General features: G+C 43.0%; 1 non-coding gene across 1 annotated transcript; it reads left to right on the forward strand.

Annotated features, from left to right (window-relative positions):
- Window positions 1-274: 274 nt before the first annotated feature.
- On the forward strand, window positions 275-383 carry LOC136462020 (small nucleolar RNA R71). The gene has a single exon (XR_010760548.1). It is a non-coding gene; the product is annotated as a small nucleolar RNA R71 (small nucleolar RNA).
- Window positions 384-16,969: the final 16,586 nt, after the last annotated feature.

A 16,969-nucleotide genomic window follows, 5' to 3' on the forward strand; every position in this document is an offset into this window, starting at 1 on the left:
CTTCTCATTGGTTCGGTCTTCAAGCCTCTTCATTAGTAGATCCATCTTGGCATACAACATGTCTACCTCCTTGAGTTGATGCATACCTCCACCTCTCTTACAGGTCTGAAGTTGTTCTTCATTCCATCCTTGGTTAGAGGCCATCTTTTCCACAAGAGCTATAGCCCTTGGGATTGTGAGTGATAAAAATGCACCTCCAGCAGTGGTATCCATATTCTCACGGATACTGTTAGTCTACCTGTGGTAGCAGATCTGCATGAGTAGCCAATTCTCAATCCCATGATGAGGACATTTTGATATGTAGTCTAGAAAGGGTTCCCATGCCTTAGGCATAGATTAATCATGTTGTTGCTAAAAGCTTGAAATTCTTCCATGTAGAGCATTGGTTTTGCCCATGGGAAAGAACTTTGCTAGGAAGGTAGTGGAGCAGTTTTCCCATGTAGTATTTCTATCTTTGTTGGCATAGAACCATTGCTTCACTTTCCCCAAAAGTAAAAATGGGAAGAGGCAAAGTAAGGGCGTCTTTGGTAACTCCTTTGATGGTGAAAATGCTACAAATCTCTAGGAAGTGTTGGAGATGAGCACTCGCATCTTCATGTGCCTTTCCACAAAACTAGCTAACTTGCACCATGTTGATGAGAGCTGGCTTGAGCTCAAAAGCGTTGTCTCCAATGTTGATCGCCGGTCCAGTATAGATATTAGCCGTAGTTGGTGATGAGGACATCGCCACGCTGGACACATCGACGCCATGGTCTTCCCCAAGTTGCAATTCATTTCCAACTTAGCTGCCACGTCGTCCTCGGATTCAGCAGACACGTCGTCACTGTTTCGGTCATAACTTCCTCATACGACATCGAAACGGGCCGTTCTTGGATGCGTTGGAAAGGGGACGATGGCGCCATCGTTTTGGATCTGGTCCCAGCTCCAGAAGGTCCATGGATCATTCTATGTGACCACGGCAAGGTGCTGCGTCACCTATTTGGGCCAACTTGGCCATGTATCGTGTCGGGCCTTAAGCCCAAGTTGTGGGCGCCCAACCCCTGGCCATCCCCAACCCTAGGTCGAGTCTTAGACTATAAACACAGCCGCCGCCGCTGCTACACAATTGGGGGTTTTGTTTAGAGTTTAGTTTTCCATCGAGGAACAGAATCGTTCATTATAACTGTGGTGACAAATCCTTTTACAGTGATCCAGGGCCCCCGTTCTTGATCTCCTCCACTATGTCGATTAGTCCTTTGGAACCGAGTTCTTGAATCCTTTATTGATATTCGCGTCATTCATATTTGCAATTTCAGATTGCGTGTTTTACCTTCTTGCTTGTGCTCTTTGATTCGCTTGCAGGAAAAGCCTTCTTGGTGAGGTCAATCAAGTTGTGCTTGGTTGATAACCAACGGAGCAGTGGTGTAACGGTTGCAGGGTTCAAATCATGTCTGATTTGAAGCCAGATCGCCAACGTCGAGATCTCCACAAATCGAACTTACCGGCTACCTATCGGAAGATCGGGCCTGTACTCATCAATTGGTATCAGATATTTCAGGTTTACCACGAAGGTATAATCTCGTTTGCCTTAGATTCATATTTGTTCATTACCTAGAGTCCACAAAAAGCCCAAAAATATTTCAATTTCCGCTGTCCTATCACCCTTTGGGCCTTTGCAATTTCGTTTCAGATTCGTGTTGTTGAGTTTGTGTCCGTGGTCGAGTCTTGTTGCTGGTTTAGGATTGTGTTCGTGGTCGTAGTTCAATCGCCCGTTGCTGTGATTTTTGTTTTTCCGCCGCTATCCCATCCACCGTTTCCAAACAACAAGTCGACGCCACCACATTACTCGACTTGCCCCGCTAGCCGCCTTGTGTAACTTCTCGCCGCCGCGCAAACCCTAGATAGGTTGCCAGCCGCTCTTATTTTGCCTGCCTCGCAGCCCTCCTTACATCATCAGGCGAATACCTACTGCTGTTAGTCACAGTGACGATCCTGTGATCGGTGTTAGAGTTTAGGGACGCTTTGCCCTAACTGCCGCCGCCGTGTTGTGCCTTCCGAAAAACATACCTTGAGATACCTTTGGTAAAACAGGCATAACTTTTCGCTCGTTTATCAGAAAAATCTAAAATTTTTTCAGCAGCTTCTTGACACCATTTGGAGCCGACCCAAACTCAGCTACGCCCTGTTTGGTTTCATCAGAATTGCCAAAAAAATCAGGAAAATATAGAAAAAAAATTATCAAAGTTTTTGCACGCTTTTCAGAGAACGTGCTGAATTTCTGTAGACCACATCCCACCTCAGTTGTAGGAGCCAATTTTTGTGGTTGCATCTTTTGTGATCCTTGTTCAGAGAAAAGTATAAAAAAATAGTAAAAATTTTTTTTGTTTCCTACTAGTACCTTTTGGAAAAATCCAGGAAAAAAATTCAGGAAAAAGGAGAAATCCGGGCTATTTGCTTGTTCTGTGAGTTCTTTCGATCTTTCTTTGTTTTCACCTTGTTGCGCTACGTCTCAACACGTCTTAGCCAGCACCTGTGATTTGTACTTTGGATCCAGATTGAACAATCGCTACTCTGCACTCGTTAATTGCTAATCCTTGCTGTCATATTGTGTGCCTACCCATAGCTCCACATATTCTTCTGTCAGCACAGGTTCATCTTGCAACTGTTACCCACGCTCAACAACAGATTGCTTCGCCACTTTGGTTTTGCTCCTATTTGGCATTGGTAAGAATACAGGCAAGACGGTGGTAAGTCCGCTTGTGATTTTGCATTCCACTTTCACCACCATCACCACCACTTGTTTCCTTTTAGTTGATAGGGATAATACTTCGGTGTTGTCTTTTCTATCTTCTAACCATGGAAGGAACTCCTGACGGACTTCAATGAGTGCGTGTCCAAGGGCGAGCTTGCAACGTTCATGACTGAACAATGCAATCTTATGACCGAGCTGACGCACAACGTAAACAATCTGGTCACCCGCATTGAACAGCTTGAGCAACGCCCTCCGCCTTATCGTGCTGATGATGAAGATGCGGATGCTTTTGGTGATGAAGATGCGTATGCTGACGGTGGTGCCCGTCGCCGCCTCAACTTCAATCGTCGCGGTATGGCAGGTAATAATCATGGTAATAATGATCCTTTTGCTAAAATTAAATTTAGTCTACCTCCTTTTGCTGGTAATGTTGATCCAGAGGCATATTTAGATTGGGAGCTTGCTGTTCAACAAAAATTTGATTCTCATAATGTTCCTGCTGAGCATAGAGTTAGACTTGCTACTAGTGAGTTTACTAATTTTTCTTTGTTCTAGTGGAGTGATCTTTGCAATGCCAATAATGCTGCTGCTGTACCACAAACTTGGAATGTTTTAAAGCAACGTATGACATCTCGTTTTATTCCTCCTTATTACCAACGTGATTTACGTTTGAAACTACAAACTTTAAAACAAGGTGATAAAGGAGTAGAAGCATACTATCAAGAATTGCTTATTAGTTTAGCACGTTGTGGTATAAATGAAGACGATCATGATGCTAGTGCTAGATTTTTTGGTGGTTTAAACCATGATATACAGAACATACTTGATTACAAAGAATGGCGCAATTTTTCCCAATTGTATCATCTTGCTATTAAGGCCGAACGAGAAGTACAGGGACGCAAACAACACCAGCCTTTCAGGTCTAACAATGGGAGGAATTTTCAGCAACGTTCCGAGCCGGAGACACCCAAGCTTCTTGTTGCACCACAGCCATCTACACCTCCATTTTCTTCCGGGGTAAGTAAATTGTCTAATGTGCAGTTTCCACAGTTGAAGAAAGGTGGCACTCCGGGTGCTTCTACTAGCTCCTCCTCGTCCAGCTCTAAAATCATTTGCCACCGATGCAAAGGCATGGGACATGTCATGAAGGAATGCCCCAGTCATCGCGCTTTCATTGCTACCGAGGATGGATATGTAAGTGCTAGTGATGTTGAAGATGATTTAGCCCTTGCTGCTAACATTGATGCAGATCCCACCGAGGGCGATCAAGACAAGGAGGCCATCACCATTGACTCCGTGGCTGCTGCCTGCGGACTACCCTAGCCTTCTTGTGCAGCAGTGTGTTGAGTACACAGTGTGGGTCATGAAGAAGAGATGAAGATCCAACGCCACAATTTGTTCCACATGTATCTCATTGTGCAGGGTTGTCGTGTTCTCACTATCATTGATAGCGGGAGTTGCAACAACTTGGTGAGTTCAGATTTGGTTGACAAGCTTGGCTTGACCACACGACAACATTCGTATCCATATAAACTTCAATGGTTCAATAATAGTGGTAAGACTAAGGTAACTAAATCAGCACGCATTAGCTTTTTCACAGGCTCTTATCATGATACTGCTGATTTTGATGTTGTCCCTATGCAAGCTTGTTCCATTTTGTTAGGTTGCAACAATGGGAATTTGATAATGATGCTTTACACCATGGTAGAACTAATACATACACTATCATACATAAGGACAAGAAAATTACATTGCTGCCTTTGTCTCCTATGGATATTATTAAATATGCTAATGAGATCAAAAATAAACCTCCAACAGACATTGCTAAAAATAATGGGATTAAGTTAAAAGGAGGTGCTTTTCTTGCTACAACTCCTGCTACTGCTGAGTTATGTGATAATCCTGATGCACCATGTTATACTATGTTTTGTCAACCTTTTATGTCTGGTGCATTGCCTGCTGTCACTAACCTTTTGCAGGAGTTCGCTCATGATGGGATGGAGTCGAGGATGACTCCAATTCTACAAGGAGGGGATGATGAGGACATCGCCAAGATGGAGTCGAGGACGACTCCAATTCGAGAAGGGGAGGATGATGAGGACATCGCCACGCTGGACACATCGACGCCATGGTCTTCCCCAAGTTGCAATTCGTTTCCAACTCAGCTGCCACGTCGTCCTCGGATTCAGCAGACATGTCGTCACTGTTTTGGTCATAACTTCCTCATACGACATCGAAACGGGTCATTCTTGGATGTGTTGGAAAGGGGACAATGACGCCGTCGTTTTGGATTAGGTCCTAGCTCTAGAAGGTCTATGGATCATTCTGTGTGACCACGGCAAGGTGCTGTGTCACCTATTTGGGCCAACTTGGCCATGTATCGTGTCAGGCCTTAAGCCCAAGTTGTGGGCGCCCAACCCCTGGCCGTCCCCAACCCTAGGTCGAGTCTTAGACTATAAACACAGCCGCCACCACTGCTACACAATTGGGGGTTTTGTTTAGAGTTTAGTTTTCCATCGAGGAACTGAATCGTTCATTGTAACTGTGGTGACAAATCCTTTTACAGTGATCCAGGGCCCCCGTTCTTGATCTCCTCCACTGTGTCAATTAGTCCTTTGGAACCGAGTTCTTGAATCCTTTATTGATATTCGCATCATTCATATTTGCAATTTCAGATTGCGTGTTTTACCTTCTTGCTTGTGCTCTTCGATTCGCTTGCAGGAAAAGCCTTCTTGGCGAGGTCAATCAAGTTGTGCTTGGTTGATAACCTAACTGGAGCAGTGGTGTAACAGGTTGTAGGGTTCGAATCAGTGTCTGATTTGAAGCCGGATCGCCAACGTCGAGATCTCCACAAATCGAACTTACCGGCTACCTCTCGGAAGATCGGGCCTGTACTCATCAGTTGGAGCAAAGAATTCACTGGAGAGTCTTGTCAGCCACTGGCTTCAAAAACTGGTGTGAAGCTACGCCTTGTCTGGTTGTCTTTTGATTCTAAAGCTAAAACTTTCTTGAGTTTAGCTTTAGTCCTCCTGAATAGTACTTCTAGATCTTCAACGTAGTTTGTCAGAAGGTCAAAACCAGTCATACATTACCCTACATAAGATATAAAAGTAGATAGAACAAGGGTAAGCCTATTTGAGCAGTGGTAAATGGTTTTCTCGATTCACATCAGTAACTAAAAGTTTATCAATATTCCTTTTGATTGTCTAGCTACCTTACCCTGGCAACGGCGCCAGAAATGCTTGTTGGTATTTATTAACATGACACTAGTTTTAGTTGCCACCAAATTATATCTTCAGCAGATGCACCAAAAATGCTTGTTGACACTTCCTAGCATCACCACTAGTAATGATACTAAGAAGTGTACTTGGTATTTAATTCTGATTCAGAAAGAATATATAAATGAAGGGGTCTGCAAGCGCACAGATAATATACCATTGTAGCACTTCACCCGAGAGTATTCCAGGTATCGTTATTCATATTTTTACCACAGGGAAGGACAGACAAAAGGGAATATATTGATAACTTATACGTATGATGGAGAGATAAACCATAACCAATCTTATACTCAAAATGAGGGTAAATCAAGAGATAATATGTATATGTATGATAAATAATAAATGATAATGAACACTCAGAGTACTCCTTTAGATGGACCTAGCATGATTAAGTAGATACAATAGAGAAATAATTCCTAAGTCATTCTTATTTATGTCAAAGCATACTATGATTAGTGCAATTATACTTAATAATCATGGCTAAGATCAAATTCATATCTACACATAAGGGATATTACTAAGGAAGATCAAGAATAGAGCTTGACTTCCTTTGCAACTAGATCCTACTTGACCTATATTTGGGAAGTGGACTACAAAGGACTCAATGAGAGTGTCACACTCGCTATCTACCACATGGCCCGGAATATAGGGTGCATCCATAGGTAAACAACATATAAGCACCACGCTTACACAATGTCGACCCTCACTGTCGGTGTGGGACCCATGGGATACCCCACAAGGAAGGGAGAACTAGTCTAACTAGGATTCTTCCCATGTAATCTTAGTAGTAGTATTATTCTATAATCCTACTAGGAACTCTCATTGTAAACCGACTAGGACTCTGGCCTCCTAACTATATAAAGGAGGGCAGGGCTCCTTGGATCAGGGAGTTCAGAGAACAATTGTATGATACAACACTTTACAATCAAACCAACGCAAAGGCTAACGTCGACTAGATGTAGGGCTATTACTCGATCAAAGATTGAGGGTCTAAACTAGGATAAATCGACTGTCTCTTGCGTTAACTGTCGAGTTCTACATACACTGAAGCCCAAACATACTGCCCTAGGGACCCCTGTGGTAGGCTATCAGTGGTCAAACATCGATAGCTGGCATGCCAGGTAGGGGTCTTCGGTGACTTTGCATCCAAGAGCTCGATGGACCTCGACAACATGATCTTCTCAAAGGGATCAACCTTCATCTTCAGTTCATGGATCTACGAGGCAGGCGATGATGGTAAGCTCCAAAACCATATCCTTAAAGATTCAGATCATCATTAGGACTTTTTCATTTCAGTGACAACAACAGATCAGCTTGCCGAAAGATTCGTGCAGCTCATGATGTCCAATCCGACTCAGATTTCACGACTTCATGCATCCGATTCAAACTCAGGTTCTGCTTCTGAGACGGAGTCTTATCCGAGTTCTTTTAGAAAACTGAGTTCTTTTCTGACAAAGCTCTGGAACACTGACATCAACCTATCAAGAATACTACTCGGAGTACACTCGGAGTACTTCAAAGAAGTCGGGTCCTCTTCTATTTGGACTCCATAACCTAGGCAACATCTTATCAGACATGGCTTGAAGGATCCACATATCCCGTGCTTAGAATGCCGCTGAAGGGAGCCTAGGAAGGTCTCATCTTAACTATAACATCTCAAGACTGCATCGTCCATTGGCCAGGTTCCGTTCTTGAAGATGACGGCACCCAACTAGTCAACGATACGACAACAGCAACTCTACCCTACCAAGAAGGAGACTCGATCTATGACTTTGAAACCTCTACTGAAGTTATCAATAGCTCTGGCAGTATAGAAACCAACGATGATAATAGAACAACTCACGCTAGAGAAGTATTCATGATTCACCATCCTCGATCACAATTAGTCCCCCCTAGAGGCACCCGACTGTTAGGTCTTCAGATGAATCCGAATCCAACATATCACCATTTATCCAAGGGCATGATGGTAAGACTGAGAGTCAAAGGCAAGCCAGAGAGAGAAAGAACAAATTGAAACAAGGACGTCAACGCCGTGCTAAGCAGCGAAAGGACACTTGGATCAAATATGAGTCAGACCTAGCTGAGTATAATAGAAGAAAATCAGAGCAAGAGGTTGAAGAAGGATGAGCGGTGAATACACCCTATGATAAGATCTAAGAAGCACTAGAAGAACCCAGGGCAACCTCATATCCCAATGAAAAACAAGAACAGCTCCGGGACTTTCTCCAATCAATAGTCCTTAGGACGCACAATGGAAGGGCAACATCTCATGAACAGGAAAATCAAAATCAAAGGAAGTTCGCTTTCGAAAGACTTGGACCAAGTGGAAGTCACAACAGGAGAGAGTCGAAGAAATCATAGTCAAAACAACCGAGTCGAACAACCAAGAAAGGCTACAAGCAAAGCACCTACTCGGATAGCCACACAAAATTACTCTCACCAAGACAACAATTGGCAAGAAGGGGATGCCGAAATCAGAATACATAGAAGCCAGAACGCACAATAGATTCCCTTGTTTCGCAAACTAGACTTGCTTCAATACGACTGCCTCATAAATTCAAGCCATCCAACCACTCCAAGTATGATGACAAGACCGAACCAAAGCAATAGCTCAGGATTTACTCGTAATCGATTGAATTGGCCAGATGAAACGATGACATCAAGACCTTGTTCATTCCCATGGCCTTAGAAACCATGCCACTGCAATGGTTTGACAAATTGAATCTAGGATCAATCAGAAATTGGGAGGACTTGCAAAGAGCTTTCTATGAAAATTTCATGGGTATCATTACACACCCAATCACCCACTGCAGAGTTAAAAGGACTCAAGCAGAAAGGAGGTGAAAGTCTAAGAAATTACTATCGACGATTTGGCGAACTACGAGCTCAAGTACATGACATCACACAATGAGAAGTGATCAAAGCTTTCTCTCACGGAATCATGGCTAGGTGGCAATTTCAAGATTTCTACAAAGAGAACCCAAGAAATAATGAAGAATTCAGACGAACAGTGGAAAAGATGATTACTGTAGAGGAAAAGACACAAGAAAGATTCCCAGATAGAAATAACAGAGACAACCCTAAAAAGGCAAAATCCTTGAAACAACAGACATCAGGAAAGAAAACATGGTCCAGACAACACAGTAACAATGGCTAACAAATCAAAGAAGTTTTCAAAACCCAGAAGATATGATGACATTAAGAACATACGCTACCCCTTGCACCCCAATGGAAAGCACACCATCGGAAATTGCTACACCTTCAATGAAAGATACACAAGAAAAGATAGTAAGGGGAACAATAAAGAAGACAATCAAAAAAAAAGAAGATGACAGCCATGAAGACAAGGGATTCCAAAAATCTAGAGGGACAGTGGCAGTAATCTTCACTGGGGTTCTAGATTCTAGAAGCAAACATCAAGAAAGCTAGCGTTACGAACCATCATAGCAGCAGAACCCGCTACACCAAGATATCTCAATTGGTTACAGTATGCAATCCAATTTTCAAGAGAAGACCAATGGACTAGCGTAGGAAACGCAGGCCATTACCCACTGGTTCTAGATCCAACCATTACCGGCATGACTATTATGAAAGTACTAATTGACGGAGGAGCCAGACTCAACATCATTTTTTAGAAACTCTAAGGAAGATGGGACTACAACTCGCTGGGATGATCACACCAACAAGCACACCTTTTATGGCATAGTACCTGGCAACGTAGCAATGCCACTTGGACAAATCACTCTACCGGTTACTTTTGGGGCTCCCTCGAACTACCACATAGAGTTCATCAAGTTTGAAGTCATGGACTTCGATTCATCATATCACGCAATCCTTGGGCGCCCAGCACTAGCAAAATTCATGGCAATACCGCATTATCCGTACCTGTTGCTTAAGATGCCAGGGCCTAACGGTGTTCTTTCTCTTCGGAGTGATTTAAAGCGCGCATTTGACTGTGATGTTCAGGCAATCCAAATTGCAGCAAAAGCACAGGCAAACGATGGAAGAAAAGAAATAACCACTGTTGCAATAGAAATGAGCCCAGAAGAGTTAGAGATACCTGCTAAAAAGCCCAGCATCCTCACACAGCCAAAAGAAGTCGACATCAAGCAAATCGACCTGGGCACTAGCGATCCCACCAAAACAGCAACCATCAACGCCCACCTATTGGCAAAATAGGAACTCGCACTCACCAACTTTCTTTGGGACAACAAAGATATCTTCACTTGGAAGCCAGTCGACATGCTAGGGGTCCCAAGAGAGTTGGTTGAGCATAGAATTGATATCAATGAAGGCTCCAAGCCTGTGAAGCAATGGCTACGATGATTCTCACCTGACAAGAAGGCAGCAATTAAAAAAGAAATCATGAAGCTATTAGCAGTCGGGTTCATCAGAGAAATCCTTCATCCAGATTGGCTAGCAAACCCAGTTCTAGTACAGAAAAAGAATACGGACGAGTGGCACATGTGCGTTGACTACATAGATCTCAACAAACACTGTCTGAAAGATCCATTTGGCCTACCGCGCATTGATCAGATAGTTGATTCAACGGTAGGATCCACCCTATTATCCTTTCTTGATTGCTATTTAGGATATCACCAGATTGCATTAAAAGAACAAGACTAGAGCAAGACATCTTTCATCACTCCGTTCGGTGCCTACTGCTACAAAACCATGTCGTTTGGACTCAAGAATGCTGGCGCCACCTGTCAAAGAGCTATTCAAACATGCCTTGGTGATCAGATTGGTGAAAATGTAGAAGCATACATGGATGACGTAGTGGTAAAGACAAAGAACCCGGATGCACTAATTGAAGACCTAAAGCAAACCTTCGAAAACCTAAAAAGATGGAGGTGGAAATTGAATCCAAACAAATGTGTATTCGGAGTTCCTTCAGGACAACTACTCGGATTCCTAGTCAGTCGTCGCAGAATCGAAGCAAGCGCCAAGCAAATTCGAGCCATACACAGAGATGGGCCCTCCTCGAAGTGTCAAAGATGTGCAGAAGCTAACAGGCTGCATGGCGGCACTAAATTGTTTCATATCAAGACTGGGCAAAAAAGGGTTACCTTTCTTTAAATTACTAAAGAAGACAGACAAGTTCGAGTGGACAGAAGAAGCCAACAAAGCTTTCAAGAAACTCAAGGCATATCTCACATCCTCACCCGTTCTCACACCTCCAAAGAAATATGAAGACATGATGTTGTACATTGTGGCAACTTCTACTATGATCAGCACAGCGATTGTCGTGGAAAGAGAAGAAGAAGGGCGTATATATAAAGTACAACGCCCCATATACTACATCAGCGAAGTACTGTCAGAATCAAAAATCTAGTACCCGCATGTGCAAAAACTACTCTACGCCCTCCTGATCACTTCACGTAAGCTTCGCCACTATTTTGAAAGCCACAGGATTACCATGGTGACAGATTTCCCACTCGGAGACAACCTACACAATAGAGATGCAACGGGGCGCATATCTAAGTGAGCAGTTGAACTTGGCGCTCTCAATATCGATTTCACCCCATGAAAGGCAATTAAATCTCAAGCCCTAGCTAATTTTGTTGCCGAATGGACAGAAATTCAACAACCTATATCAAGTACCATCCTTGATCATTGGAAGATGTACTTTGATGGATCACTCAAGCTAGGCGGAGCCTGATGCAGGTGTCCTCCTAATTTCTCTAGACAGGAAAGCAACTCAAGTATGTCCTTTAGATATTATGGCAAGCTACAAACAATGAGGCAGAATACGAAGCCCTCATCCACGGGCTACGAGTGGCAATCACCCTCGAAATCAAACGTTTACTCATTTATGGAGATTCACCAGTAGTAATCAATCAAGTCAACAAAGATTGGGACTGCACCAAAGAAAACATGAGCGCTTACTAGTGCTGAAATATGAAAGCTCGAAAAACATTTTCAAGGATTAGAAATTCTACATGTCCTACGCTGATTCTAATATTGCATCAAACATCCTCGCCAAGCTTGGATTAGACAGGGCGAAGGTCCCACCCTGGTGTATTCATAGAGGAGTTATTAGCTCCCTCTATCAAACAACCTAGTGAGATAACCCCTAAAATCTCAGCCAAAGACAACCAGATCTTGGTAATCACCACTTCATGGACCCAGGCTTTTATCGATTACATCAAAGAAAATAAGTTGCCAGTAGAAAAAGAAGAAGCTACCTGAGTTGTTCACAGAAGCAAGAACTACGTCCTAGTAGGAGACAAGCTCTACAGAAGAGCCGCATCATTCGGAGTACTCCTAAAATGCGTCTCATTTGAAGAGGGCAAAGAGATCCTAGATGAAATACACTCAGGTTGCTATGGAAATCATGCCACTTCAAGAACACTAGTTGGAAAAGCATTCCGCACCGGTTACTACTGGCCAACCGCTTTGAAAGATGTAGAAGAACTCGTTAGAAGATGCAAAGGTTGTCAAATGTTCTCAAGACAGGCTCATGTGCCAGCTCACAACCTCATCTGCATCCCACCTGCTTGGCCTTTCTCTTGCTGGGGGCTAGATCAAGTAGGACCTCTCAAGAAAGCAAATGGCGGCTTCGAGTACATCTTTATAGCAATTGACAAGTTCACCGAGTGGATTGAATTCAAACCACTCACAAAATACTGCACAGCCAAAGCAGTTGAGTTCATCCAAGACATTATGCACCTGCTTTGGCATGCCCAATTGAATCATCATGGATTTGGGTTCTCCCTTCATGGCCACAGAATTCCAAAGTTGGGCACAAGACTGCAGCTTCAGAATAGATTACGCATCAGTCGCACATCCAGAGGCCAACAGATAGGTTGAAAGGGCAAACGGACTCATACTAGCTAGATTAAAACAAAGATTGTATGAAGAACTAATAGACTATGGATCAAAATAGATTGAAGAATTACCCAAGGTTGTATGGGGGCTACGTACTCAAATAAGTAGAGCCACCAGATACTCACCTTTCTTCCTGGTGTATAGATCAGAAGCCGTACTACCCATAGACTTGGTCTAGACGTCACCTAAGGATAGAACAATATGACAAAGGAGAAGCAGAACACACCCGAAGATTAGAACTCGACAGTATAGAAGAAGTCAGAGTAAACACTACCCTTCAATCAGCAAGGTACCTCCAAGGACTAAGACACCACTACAACAAGAATACCTAGTCTCAATCATTACAAGTCGGAGACCTAGTACTAAGAAGAATACAAAAAACCGACGGACACCATAAACTACTCAGTCCATGGGAAGGTCCTTTTATTGTCACAAAAGTCATCGGACCGGGCACATACAAGCTGATAACTGAAGACAGAAAAGAAGTAAACAATACATGGCACATCAGTCAGCTATGAAGATTCTACGCATGAAAACAACTCAAGGGAAAATATGTATACAAGACACAAGAGATCAACATTCATGATCAACAAAGATAGCGCTCAACAACAACATATGTACTATTGTGACCTATCAATATTCATGATCAATAAAAGATGTTCTTTCTTGACAAATGTATGTCTCATTATGGCCTTCCCCAAGTTGTTTCCAATGAAAACAAAAAAGCAAAATGGCTGAAAATACGCCTGAGCATACCGGCCGAGAGCAAAATAGCTAAAAACAAGCTTGAGCCCGCCGATGAGGGTAGCTAATAAGCTAACACCCAAACAAAAAGCAAAATGGCTGAAAAGACGCCTGAGCATACCGGCCGACAGCAAAATAGCTGAAAACATGCTTGAGCCCGCCGATGAGGGTAGCTAATAAGCTAACACCCGAACAAAAAGCAAAATGGCTGAAAAGACGCCTGAACATACCGATCGAGAGCAAAATGGCTGAAAACATGCTTGAGCCCGCCGATGAGGGTAGCTAATAATAGAAATGGGGATCTCGATCTTCCGTCAGGTGATGGTAACTATCGTTGTGGAGGAGAATGACACACCGATCTGGCTTCAGATCGAAAGATCGAACCCTGCAATCTTAGCACCACAGCTCCTCTGGTTATCAACCAAGTCACAGACCAGGTTGACCTCACCAAGAAGGCTAATCCCTGCCTGCGCAATGAAGAACACAAGCAAGAACAAGAAAGAATGCAATCAAATTGCAGATGAAAGATTAATCTCACGAGTTGGGGTCTCACAAACCGAAGAACGGCGAAACTGTTTCTTGATAGAATAATCTAAGCAAAACCTGAACTCTAATGGAGGGGTGGCAGCTGTTTATGAAGACTCTAGGGTCGTGCAAGACCCCTGGATGCACCCCTAATGGGCCGAAACTCGATACATAGTCCAACGGACCAAAAGACGGTGTCGCAGCACCCTGGCAGATTCTGGACGCTGACTTGTTTCGACGATTCTCGTTGATTCCGAACAGCTTTTGATGTGAAACAACTTGGATTTGCTTCCTTATCAAATTAGCTTTCCATCCATATGTGGATCATCGGAAACTGAGTCCAGATGCATCCTGGGCGACTAGTTTAAGGCAGACTGGTCCTGGAGGCCGAGGCAGACTTGAATTCTTGTTGGACTGGGCCTCTGGCTTGTGTTGGACGTCCTTGCTGGTCATCATCACCTCCTCCATGTCCACTTAGTCCCTCTTGACCCTCTCCAATGTTCCTAATCAAGATAACATCATTAGGTAGTAGTCTATTCTCAAAAGTATGAAAAGGATCGCTTAAGAACGAGCTCACCTATAAATTGAGTTGACGCATTCGAGCCCGGGTCATTGGACCTTGCATGACTGGTTGGAGGATCAGCTGGTACATCCTAAGGAGTGATGTCCTCATCATCCTCCCCCTCTTGAATTGGAGTCATCCTCGACTCAAGCTCATCTTCTTCTCCCAAATAAGGTTTCAGATCTGCAATGTTAAATGTGGGACTAACCCCAAACTCGGGTGGCAACTCAAGTTTGTATGCATTATCATTTATTTTCTCAATAATCTTATAAGGACCAGCTGCTCTTGGCATTAATTTAGACTTACGTAGCTCAGGAAATCTATCTTTTCTTAAATGTAACCAAACCAAATCACCCGGTTCAAGTTTAAGCTCTTTTCTACCTTTACTACCAGCAATTCTATACTTTTCATTCATGCTTTCAATATTTGCTTTAGTTGTTTCATGCAACTTACGAATAAAATCAGCACGCTCTCTAGCATCACTATGTATTCTCTCAGTGGTAGGTAAAGGCAAAAGATCAATAGGAGCACGGGGGTTAAAACCATACACTACCTGAAAAGGACTTACCTTGGTGGTTGAATGTTCCGCCCTATTGTATGCAAACTCCACATGCGGCAAACACTCTTCCCACATCTTCAAATTGCGCTTCAAAATGGCTCTCAACATGGTGGACAATGTTCGATTCACAACCTCAGTCTGCCCATCAGTTTGGGGATGACATGTTGTAGAAAATAGCAGCTTGGTCCCCAATTTATTCCACAACATGTGCCAAAAATGACTCAAGAATTTTGCATCGTGATCTGAAACAATAGTAGAAGGCATACCATGCAAGCGAACGATTTCTTGAAAGAATAGGTCAGCAATATGAACAGCATCATCGCTCTTATGACAAGGAATAAAATGTGCCATCTTAGAAAAACGATCAACCACCACAAAAATACTATCCCTCCCCCTCTTAGTCCTTGGCAAACCCAATACAAAGTCCACAGATATATCAGCCCAAGGAGTAGAAGGAATAGGAAGAGGCATATACAAACCATGTGGGTTCAACAGTGACTTAGCTTTTTGACATGTGGCACACCGAGCCACATACCGCTCTACATCTCGCCTCATCCTTGGCCAAAAGAAGTGTGTGGATAGCACCTCCTCCGTCTTCTTGGCACCAAAATATTCCATCAATCCGCCTCCATGTGCCTCCTGCAACAACAAAAGACGAATGAAACCAACTGGAATGCATAGGCGGTTAGCTCTAAACAAAAACCCATCAGCTGATCATAAACTTATTCCACTGTGCGTCCCTCTCTACAATTAAGCAACACATCCTTAAAATCAGGATCAAGCGCATATTGTTCTTTAATGGATTGAAGACCAAAAATCCAGCAATCAAGTTGGGACAGCAATGTATATCTTCTAGACAAAGCATCAGCAATCACATTATCCTTCCCTTTCTTGTGTTTGATAATATAAGGAAAAGATTCAATAAATTCAACCCATTTAGCATGCCTACGATTCAGATTATTTTGAGAGCAAAGATACTTAAGCGATTCATGATCAGAATGAATAACAAATTCTTTAGGCCACAAATAATGATACCATGTCTCTAAAGAACGAACAAGTGCATACAATTCTTTATCATACATGGAATAATTAAGAACAAGACCATGCAATTTTTCACTAAAGTAAGCAACAGGTTTACCATCTTGCATCAAAACACCACCAATGCCAACTCCACTAGCATCACATTCTAGCTCAAAAGTCTTACCAAAATTTGGAAGTTGCAGCAATGGTGCGTGTGTAAGCTTGTCCATCAAAATGTCAAAGGACTCCTCATGTGCCTCTCCCCAATGAAATACCACTCCTTTCTTCGTCACCTCATGCAATGGGGCAGCAATGGTGCTGAAATCTTTGACAAAGCGGTGGTAGAATCCTGCAAGACCAAGAAAACTCCTCACCTATGTGACTGTTTGGAGAACTGGCCAGCTCTTTATGGCTTCAATTTTCATCTCGTCCACCTCAATTCCCTATGGAGTTACAACATAGCCAAGAAAAGAAACTCGATCCGTGCAAAAGATGCACTTCTCAAGGTTACCAAATAAATGTGCATCACGTAAAGCATTAAAAACAGCACATAAGTGATCCATATGTTTATCAAAAGACTTGCTATAAATCAATATATCATCAAAGTAAACTACCACAAAATGTCCAATAAAAGCTCTTAAAACCTCATTCATTAAGCGCATGAAAGTGCTAGGTGCATTTGTCAAACCAAAAGGCATTACTAACCACTCATACAATCC

The sequence above is a fragment of the Miscanthus floridulus genome, chromosome 6 (genome assembly GCF_019320115.1).
Source record: "Miscanthus floridulus cultivar M001 chromosome 6, ASM1932011v1, whole genome shotgun sequence".
NCBI classification, from domain to species: Eukaryota; Viridiplantae; Streptophyta; class Magnoliopsida; order Poales; family Poaceae; genus Miscanthus; species Miscanthus floridulus.